This window comes from Mus caroli, chromosome 1 (assembly GCF_900094665.2).
Source record: "Mus caroli chromosome 1, CAROLI_EIJ_v1.1, whole genome shotgun sequence".
Taxonomy (NCBI): Eukaryota; Metazoa; Chordata; class Mammalia; order Rodentia; family Muridae; genus Mus; species Mus caroli.
In genome coordinates, this window is record NC_034570.1 from 140733155 (window position 1) to 140742908 (window position 9754).

At 39.4% G+C, this 9754-nt stretch overlaps 1 pseudogene; it reads right to left on the minus strand.

Moving 5' to 3' along the window:
• Window positions 1–2111: 2111 nt before the first annotated feature.
• Window positions 2112–4199, minus strand: LOC110302941 (annotated as a pseudogene).
• Between the last annotated feature and the right edge of the window lie 5555 nt (window positions 4200–9754).

The window sequence follows — 9754 nt, forward strand, 5'->3', positions numbered from 1 at the left end:
ATGTTAACAACCAGTTGTGCCAGCACCATTTGTTGAAAATGCTGTCTTTCTTCCACTGGATGTTTTTAGCTCCCTTGTCGAAGATCAAGTGACCGTAGCTGTGTGGGTTCATTTCTGGGTCTTCAATTCTATTCCATTGGTCTATTTGTCTGTCACTATACCAGTACCATGCAGCTTAACAGCCAAAGTTTATTGAGTATTCCTTTTAAGCCAGGCACCACATTAAGTACTTCTTACAGGGATGTGTTTAGCTTTTTAATCCCACTACTGGCTGAACCCTATTGTTACCCTGACTTCAGAAAGAACTGAACAACGAAGAGACTAAGTAATGTGTGCCCTAAAGCAAGCAAATGGCCTAACCAGAACCTAAAACCATTATCTTCTTACTGCTGACAACAATAAGATCTTAAGGTTTTATCTTATCAATGTCTAGGAGGAATCTGTCTGGGTCCTTCTCCATCATTAAGACTTCTCAAACCTACAAACTTCATGACCTTATTTCAAACAAGAAAAGCTCCTCTGGCCTTGTAATGGGGAGTGTGTACCCTAAGGGTACATACCTGTGATTAGCTAACAAGAATGAAAATTGGGTAAGATGGAGAACAGAACTTTCTGAAAAGATATCTGTGGCCAAATCTATTAGTCAAATAGTCTCTTACAAGTTTAGAAGAGACCTGATCCAGTGATAAAATGTATGCTCAGCATGCAAAATACTCTGGGTTCAACCCTAGGCATAGAAAAGATGAGGAACTGTTTACAGGAAATAACTTAGTTTTAATGGATGACACACCACAAAAAAACAAAACAAAACAAAACAAGGAGCAGGTTTATTTTTAATGTCGATTGTGTTTTTGAAAAATCAGTATCATATAACCTGGAAAATGATTTAAATTGTTAGACAAATGTGTTTCATGCTTATAATCTCAGAACTTGGGAGGATGAGAAAGAAGGATTTTCTGAAGTGCAAGGGCAGCCTGATCTACACAATGAATTCCAAATCAACCTGCAATATAGTGATACCATGTCTCAACAAGCAAAGATAAGAAAATTGTATCACTAGATGGATTAATTTCTAATGTTGTTTTTCTGAGAGTTATCTTTATACAGAGCTATTGACCAAGAGATCTGGAAAATTTAGAGTAGCAGTTAAAGTCAGACATGGTAACATATGCCTATAAATATGCATAACCCTTGGGAGATGGAAGAAGGATCAGGAATTTGAGGTCACACCTGAGATCTTTTCTAACACACACACACATGTAATGTCTTTGAGTGTCTGCTTTTCCAGCTTACTTCACTAGCCAACTCCAAATACAAGACTAATTTTTTTGTTCCTTCTTAATGAACAGCCTCTATTTATATGATTTTAAATGCTATAAATTAAAACAATAAAAAACAGCAATAAAAACATGCTGCAATATTCCAAAGTCTATTGAGGGTCTAAAATTAGCTAAAAGTGTTATTGACTTGCTACCTGGTGTCCTCCAGGAATTGGTTTCAAGACTTTTGCAGATAATGCATCAGTGCATATGCAAAATCTTATATAAGGTTGGTATAATAACGTCATAGAACCTATGTGCATCCCTTGTATACTCGGAATCATTTCTTATAATACATCAGCAATGTAAATGCTACTAAAAAAGATGCTGAACTATATATTTTTTTAGGGATTAAGGCAAAAATGGCCATGTTTTATATAGAGGTAATGTTTTTATTCATAGTTATGTTTTGGTTTGGCTTGATTTTGTTTTGGAGAGTCTTGCTCTATAGCCCAGACTGGTTTTGAACTCATGCCAATCCTTATGAGATGCAGGCTTCAAGTATTTTTGATCTATACTTTTTTTGAATATGACAACATAGAAACATTATTATCATTATTAGTAGTAGATACTTTTAATTTCAAAGCAAAATAAAACAAACAAACAAACAAAAAAATCCACAATATACCACACCCAACCCTGCTATTCAGTGGAAAGAGGTCTTTCTGCCTTAAGGCACAAGGACAGGATAAAAGAGATGTGAGCAGAAAGCCAGGTGGGTCAGGGTCAGTCAGGTTTCTAGGGGAGCCACAGAGAAACTACACAGAGAGCATGGGCTTCCAAGAGTAGCCTTTACTCTACTTCTTCCAAGTGACAGGTATCGACATCACCTTCCAGTAGGGAATCTCATCAGAAACATTAGCACTGGGCTCCTCCGCTGTCACCTCATCTTCATCAATCCGAAGGCCCAGTTTGATCATGTGAAAGATGCAGTTGGAGTGGGTTTGAGGATCTTCAAATGAGAAGCTAGAGGAAAGCAGAGTAATTTCAAACAGCAGCACCACCAGGTCCTTGACAGCTTTGTCACTTTTGTCTGGTTCAGCCTTCTGCTGCAGGGTCTCCACAATGAGGAGGTCAGAATTGATCTCTAGGTGTGTTTCACCACTATTTAGTCCAGGATAGAGTTGTCTTAACAGTTTCTGGGCCTTCATGGTCTACTCCATATTGGCTGTCAGCTGTAGATGCTTGTCACAGTGCAGCAGGGTGAAGAAACAAGCCTACTGAAGATTGCCACTCTTCAACCTTCTTGTCCAAGATCTCCTTCATGACCTTGTAGAGATTCTCAAACTTTACCCTGCTCTCCTCCATTTTTTTTCTTCCTCATCCTCTTGTAGCTCCAGGACCTCCTTAGTCACTCAGATCAGGCTCTTTCCATGAAAATCCTTGAACTGCTGTACATAGTACTTATCAATAGGTTCGGTCATGAACACCTTTTCAACACCCCACTTCCGCACACACTTCAAAAAAGTTGAGTTGGCCAGGTGCTCTATGCCCTCAGCAGTGATATAGTAGATGAAGTTCTGTGTCCTTCATTTGAGACACATACTCTGACAGGGAAGTCATCTTATCTCCAGACTGAAAGGTATGATAGTGAAGGAACTCAAGACAGGTGGCAATGGTCAGTGGAATCTTACTCAGAGAAGAGCTCAAGGCACATATTCACAAAATTTTGCAGAGGACTTCAGAGTTTTGCTTTGCTGGAACATTTCTTGGGAGATATTCATGGACAGGTCCTCAGAGTCAACTACAGCATGGATAAATCTTGAGGTATTGATGTAACAGCTCATTACAGCTATCCATGATGAATACATGGTGGACATACAGTTTGATGATGTTCTTCTTATTGTTGTTCTAAAATAGGTCAATGGGAGCTTACTGGGGAATGGAGAATGATATCCTGAATCCCAACTGACTCTCTACAGAAAAGTGCTTGACTGCCAAGTGGTCTTCCCAATCATGAGGCTCTTATAGAATTCACCATGTTTCTCTTGAGTGATGTCATTTGGGTTTCTGGTCCAAATAGGCTTTGTATTATTCAGCTCTTACTGATCAATGTATTTCTCCTTAATCTTATTCATTTTCTTTTTCTTATCTTTACTGCTATCATCCTCCTTTGACCTCACATCTTCAATCTTAGGTTTCTCCACATCATTCTTATCTCCCTCCTCTTTCTTAGCTCTTTCGTCCTCTGCCTCATCATCAGTGATCTTCTCTTGCTTTTCTCCAAGTAGAGGGTAATGGGATAGCCTGGTAACTATGATCTGCAAGATTTTCTTCCCCACTTCTTTGTCTCTCCTCTCCTCTAAATATTCTGTTTGGTCTTTGAGGTGAAGGACCACTTTGGTTCCCTAGCCAATAGGCTCATTGTGGTTTGCATGAACTGTGAAGGATCCACCAGCAGAAGACTTCCAGGCATAATGCTCATCATCATTGTGCTTTGTGATCACCACCATTTTCTCTGCTACTAGAGGCTGAATAGAATCTAACACTAAACTGTACAATCATTGAGATACCTGCACCAGCCTGGAGAGCCTCCAGGAATTCCTTTGTACCAAACTTAGCAATGGTTTCCAAGAAATTTATGAGGTCAGCCTTGGTCATACCAATGTCTGTGTCCACCAAAGTCAGTGTGTGCTCCTGAGGGTTAAGGATGTTGTCAATTTTCAGTTCTTCTCCTCTGTCTAACTTGGAAGGGTCCCTTAGACTCCCAAACCAAATCTTTTCCAAAACATCAGAAGCATTAGAGATCAATTCTCAAAGAAAAATTTTCTTGTTTGATGAATAGTGAGTATTGATGATAAGGGACATGAGCTGGGTGATTTCTTTCTGAAAGACAAAGGTCTCCACTTCTTCCTCTTGATGGTGCACTGCCTCAGGCATCTTGACAGAAAAGCCAAGATCAGGGAGTACCGAGACCATGTCCTGCTCACACAGTAAACCTAGGCTGTGTGGGGGTGACTCAAGAGAGCTGACATGGAAACTTCTAATAAGGATTTCAGTACAAAATGTACTGAAACATCCAAAAGACTGAACCAGTGCTTGAAGAGCTGCTGGTCAGGTCCCCAGGATGAGTTGAGGACAAGAGTTGGTCTTTTTGGAGCTAAGGGGGAACAGAGCATGAGAGAGACCTGTACAGGCTTGCCATGCTTTATGCAGTCTTAATACCCTGAGGTCATCTTCCCTAATGGACTCTAACATATTACCCAAAGGAGACCAGACTGTACTTGGAATAGACCCATCTGTATGTCAGGTTCTCCTCACATTTATGTGCAGGGTCATAAAGCTCTTTGTTCAAGCATGGGATACAATAGCCTTAAGAAACACAGAATTCTCTCCAGGGACCCTAGCCTTAAAGTTCCAGGCTCAAAAGTATTCCTTGTGTCTACCTTCAAGTTTTTATTTGCAGTGTTCGAGATGTTGATGATGATTTATTGGGAAATGTACCTTTGGCAAAGGTTGGTAATCTTCAAAGGGAAAGGCATGGACTGTGCAGTCTAATAGACCCATTATACAGCATGAATCCAAGAAACAGGGAAATTGAACTATTTACAGAAGATTATTCATGTTAAGTTAAAGAACCCTTTTTATGTAAAAGTTATTACATGCCATTGATATAGGTTTATCAGTAGTGAAATACACTTACCTACAACCATCCTTATTTCATTTTTTAGTAAGTTGAATCATATTCCATAGTGGATATGAACCACATTTTGTTATCAATATATTGGCTGAAAGACATTTAGGTTGTTTTTATTTCCTAGCCATTGAAATAGAGCAACAATGAACCTGGCTGAGCAAGTATCTCTGAGGTAGGATATCCAGTCCTTTGCAGCTATGCCAAGGTTATTTTTAGAATTTTGTGAATTCTCCACACTGATTTTGAGAGTTTGAAATCCTACCAACAGTGAACAATGATTCCCTTTTCCCCACAAACCCTTCAGGATCTGTTGTTAGTAGTTGTGTTGAGTATTACCCTTCTGTTGCAGTGAGATGGGAATACATTTCTTAGAGGAACTGCAGACATCAGGTAAGTAAAAAGAGACTATTGCTAGGGTCAGAAGTTTGGGGAGCAATTGAGAGGAGAACAGAAAGATACCATGGATCTGATAAGGGAAATAGAAAATGGGGGGGGTCTCTTGTTAAAGGAGGGAAATACATACAAAAGAAGATAAAATAACAGTAAGCATGTCTCAAAAAGACATAAGGAATAATGCTATTAGCAAAAACCACTAATACATGTACATTCATGTATAAATAAACATATATAATTTAAATAAAATGTTCTAATCTGGACTGACACTGCTCCTTCAAAAGACCAAAGACCAGCTTACAAAACTCCAATACCTGGCATAAGAATTCCTCTTCTGAGTTGCTCTGGGTTGCCCAAGAGACTCCAAAACATTGCAGGCTACCAATATTGCCCTTGGTTTTTCAACACAGGTAGAACAACAAAGGTTCCTTATTGTAGAAACACCACACACTTCAGACATACAGTCCAGGGGCCCCTGAGATGAGCTGACCTGTAAGCCCCCTCCCTGAGGAGTAGATTTTATGGTACTAGATGGCACCTTGAAAGCTTCCAAAAATAAAATCAATTGACAGTCTTGCCCAGAATTGATGCCTACCAGCCACATCAATGATCAACAGGGCATCATAACCTATATCTTGGCAGTAACCAAGAGCTCTCTAATTTGACTTAAGAACCACTCAACAAGAGGTAAATCATGCCTGGTAATGGAAACCTAGCTGTAGACTTAGATTTTTCTCTAAACCTACTTTATTTAGGGTTCTTGAACACTTCAACCTCCCTTCTAGTTTAACGACTGAAAAAGAAGGTTTATAAGAAAAGGGTTTAGGCCAGTTTAGAAGTAGTTCTTTGGCAGCGATTTCACTCTTCAGTGTCAGGATACCAACAGTCCAGTCCAATAGTAAACAACAAACATGAATCAGTAGCAGTCCTCTATCCAGCAGAAACTACAAGCCCCGCCCAGCCCCCCTCCACCGAATCAGCATGAGTCAGCAGAATCAGCCAGAATACCAAGAGAAGGACTTTGGCACATTTCTTTCTGCAAAGTGAAGACCAGGGAAAACCAAGGAAGACCAGCAAAGTGTTGCAGGAGAGACAAGGGGCCAGACATGGTAAGCCTTGGATAGGACTATGCATTTACTCCCAGTGACACAGGACAATCACATTTTTTATTGAGAGGTAGCTTAGCACAACAATCACTCATTTTAGGCATAGAATCCATAGCTTGTCACACATCTGAGGTCACTTCTGTCCATCACAGGAAGTCCTCCCTTACCATTCTACAATCACTATTCTTTTTTCATTTTTCCTTTCCTTTTCTCCTTTTCCATCTCTGTCTTTTATTTATTTCTCTATTGATTGATTAGGAGTTTTGTGTTTGTTTTGAAACAGGGTGTCACTCTGTATCCCTAGATGGCCTGGGACTCAGAAACTCAGGCTAGCCACCAACTCAAGGAGATCCTCCCGCATACATTTGCTTAATGGCAGGATTACATAATTACCTGATTACATAATGTAAGTTGCCAAGCCAACCTCTATAACAATCATTTTCCACTGGCACCTGTAGCACTGAGGTGTTACCTGTCTTTTTGACCTTTTATAAATATAAATACTTCTTTAAAGTTATGATAGATTGAAAGGGTTATAGCTTGTCTGCTATGTTTCTTGTGTGACTGCCTCATGACAAATGACAGAGGTCAATGAAGCTATAATTTGTCTTGGTGGTGGTATCTTACCAGTGTGTTTTTGTAAACTGAGGCATGGGGGTGGAGATGAGTCACTGCAGTCATAAAATTAGTCAGTCCCTGGAAGGAAAGGATCATGCAGGGCATGATGCTGACTCTTCATGCCCTTGTTCTGTGTTGCCACTCACTGTTTAGACTTTCCCTCCTATCAGAGTTCTCCCCGATGGAAACAGCCCAGGGGAGGAAATCCCTGTGTTTGTAGACTCATTTTGGAAAAGAAAGCTTTGTATGTTTGTGTTTGATAACACTGTTATAGTTACTAAACCATCATCTCATGGTTCTGGAATCCTGTGGAATTCCAATGTGCACTAACAGCCTGCTCTGTTCTGTCTTCGCTTTTGGTCAGACTGCTCTGGGGTAGCAGAAGTTAGTCAGTGACTTCCCTCATCCTCCAGTCTAGTCCACATGGAATTCCAGTATCAGTGGGTGTGGAAGGGTAACATGGAGCTGCGTTTTTTCCTCCCTGTAAGCTGTTTTCAAATGCCCATATAGACATGCAAGAGGACCAACCAGAGAGAAAAATACCAAAAACTAGGAAAGGGTTGAAACTGATCACTTCAGGAGAATTCTCTTACTAAGGTCTAAAGTTGGACTTGATTGTTTCCTCTGTCAACTTTTGTGTCATCTCTGATGGATTGTCAACCCCAGGGGAGTAGGTTTTTGATAGCTATGGCAGATGACTAGTAGAACCAGTGACTCTTAATGCTAGGCAAGGGTATCCTAAATCTGAATAGAAAGCAAGGAAAATATAAAGTGTAAATTTCAATAAACTATTTTCTTTATAAATTTATTTATTCTACATGTGTATGGATATACATACATACCACAACCTGTGTGTGGAGGTGGGAGGACAATTATCAGGAGTTCCTTCCATCTTTGAACCTCAGGAATTAAATTCAAGTTGCACATCAGCCTTGACAGCAAGTACCATCACATACTCACCATCTTGATGACCCTCAGTGCTTTATTTAGGTAACTGATTAACTGATTTTCACTCTCTTGTTTGTGTTTCTTAGATGATTTTGCAATTTTACAAGATAACACACGATATTTTTATATCTTGTTGTCATTAGCTCTATTTTCAAGTAGCTCATAGAATGGCTAAGCTATATTAACCTCACAGCCAAAGAACAGCTATAGTAGTTGGAATGAAAATGGCCCCCATAGGTCCATAGGAGTGACACTAAATATGACCTTGTTGAAATTGGTGTGGCCTTGTTGGAGAAAGTATGTTTCCTTCACTTCTTCTACATGCTAGATATAGAACTCTCAGCTCCTCCTCAAGATGCCAGCCTACTGCAGTGATGATAATGAACTAAATGTCTGAAAATGTAATCCAGGTCCAACTAAATGTTTTCTGTTCTAAGAATTGCCATTGCCATGGTTTGTCTTGAGAGCCACCGAAACCCTAACTAAAACAACAACATAATTATTAAACTTTTATATCCAAACAGATTAAGTCCAACTCCCCACCCCTTTGAGCCAAAGTCTTACTTTGTAACTCTGATGGCTTGAAACTTTCTCTGCAGGCCAGTTAGCCTAAAACTCCCAAAGTTCTGACTGTTGCTGTCTTCTAAGTACTGGGACTAAAGGGGTGCATAGAATTGATAGCTTATAATACATTTGTATACAGCTGTACAGCACAGATAACCTGCCATAAAGAGAATTGTAATGAACTATACTGTACCTTACATTTCAGAAGAGCAATAAAAGTTCCTCCTTTCATTCTCTCTTAAGAAACCCATTCCTTGGCTGGAATTAGAGCCTACTTCTTCCAGATTCTGGTGTATACTGAAGAGCGTCTGAGATAACCAGCCTCATGAACTAAACAACTACTGGGTTTTTAAATCTTCTATTGGTAGACAGCCATTAAATTAGATGGACCACATGCTGTAAGCCATTTTAATAAATCTTCTATATATGTTCTATAAATTCTGTTCCTCTAGAGAACTCTGAGTACCAAATGTTCAAACATCTGAGTCTATGGGGAAATTCTTATTCAAACCATCACATTTGGCTATATATCAAGTTCCAAAGCCAACCTGGGATAGATGACAAAGACCCTTTCTCAAAAGAAAGAAAAAAGAAGACAGAAAAGGAAAGTCTTTTTCCCCACCTAAAAGACATTGACAATACTACACAAGTCATTAAAATGTTCACATAACTTTTTAAAAGACTTATATTGATATTGATGTGTGTGTGTGTGTGTGTGTGTGTGTGTGTGTAAGTATGCTACTTGTGTGTGAAATGCCAGAAGAGGGCATCAGACATACTAAAGCTCAAGTTATTGATGGTTTTTAGCTGCCCATGTGGGTATTAGGAAGCATGTAGGTATCTTGGAAGAATAGCAAGCCATCATTACTACTAAAAGTCATCTATCCAGTCCATGTACACATAATTTATATAACTAGCAATTCCATGCATTTGTTTGCTCTGGGATGCAGTGCTCCACTATCTCAGAGCTTCCCTTTTCTATTTACTGTAAGAACCAGGCAAGTGAATGGTGTATGGCCTCAGATAAATCTACACTATCTATATGCAACTTGCCAGTTAAATTTGCAGTAACACTCTCACACAGATATGCATGCAGGCAAAAATACCAATGTGCATAAAATAAAAATAAAGAAGTTATATAAAACACAAGAATTATAAATGAAGAGAGA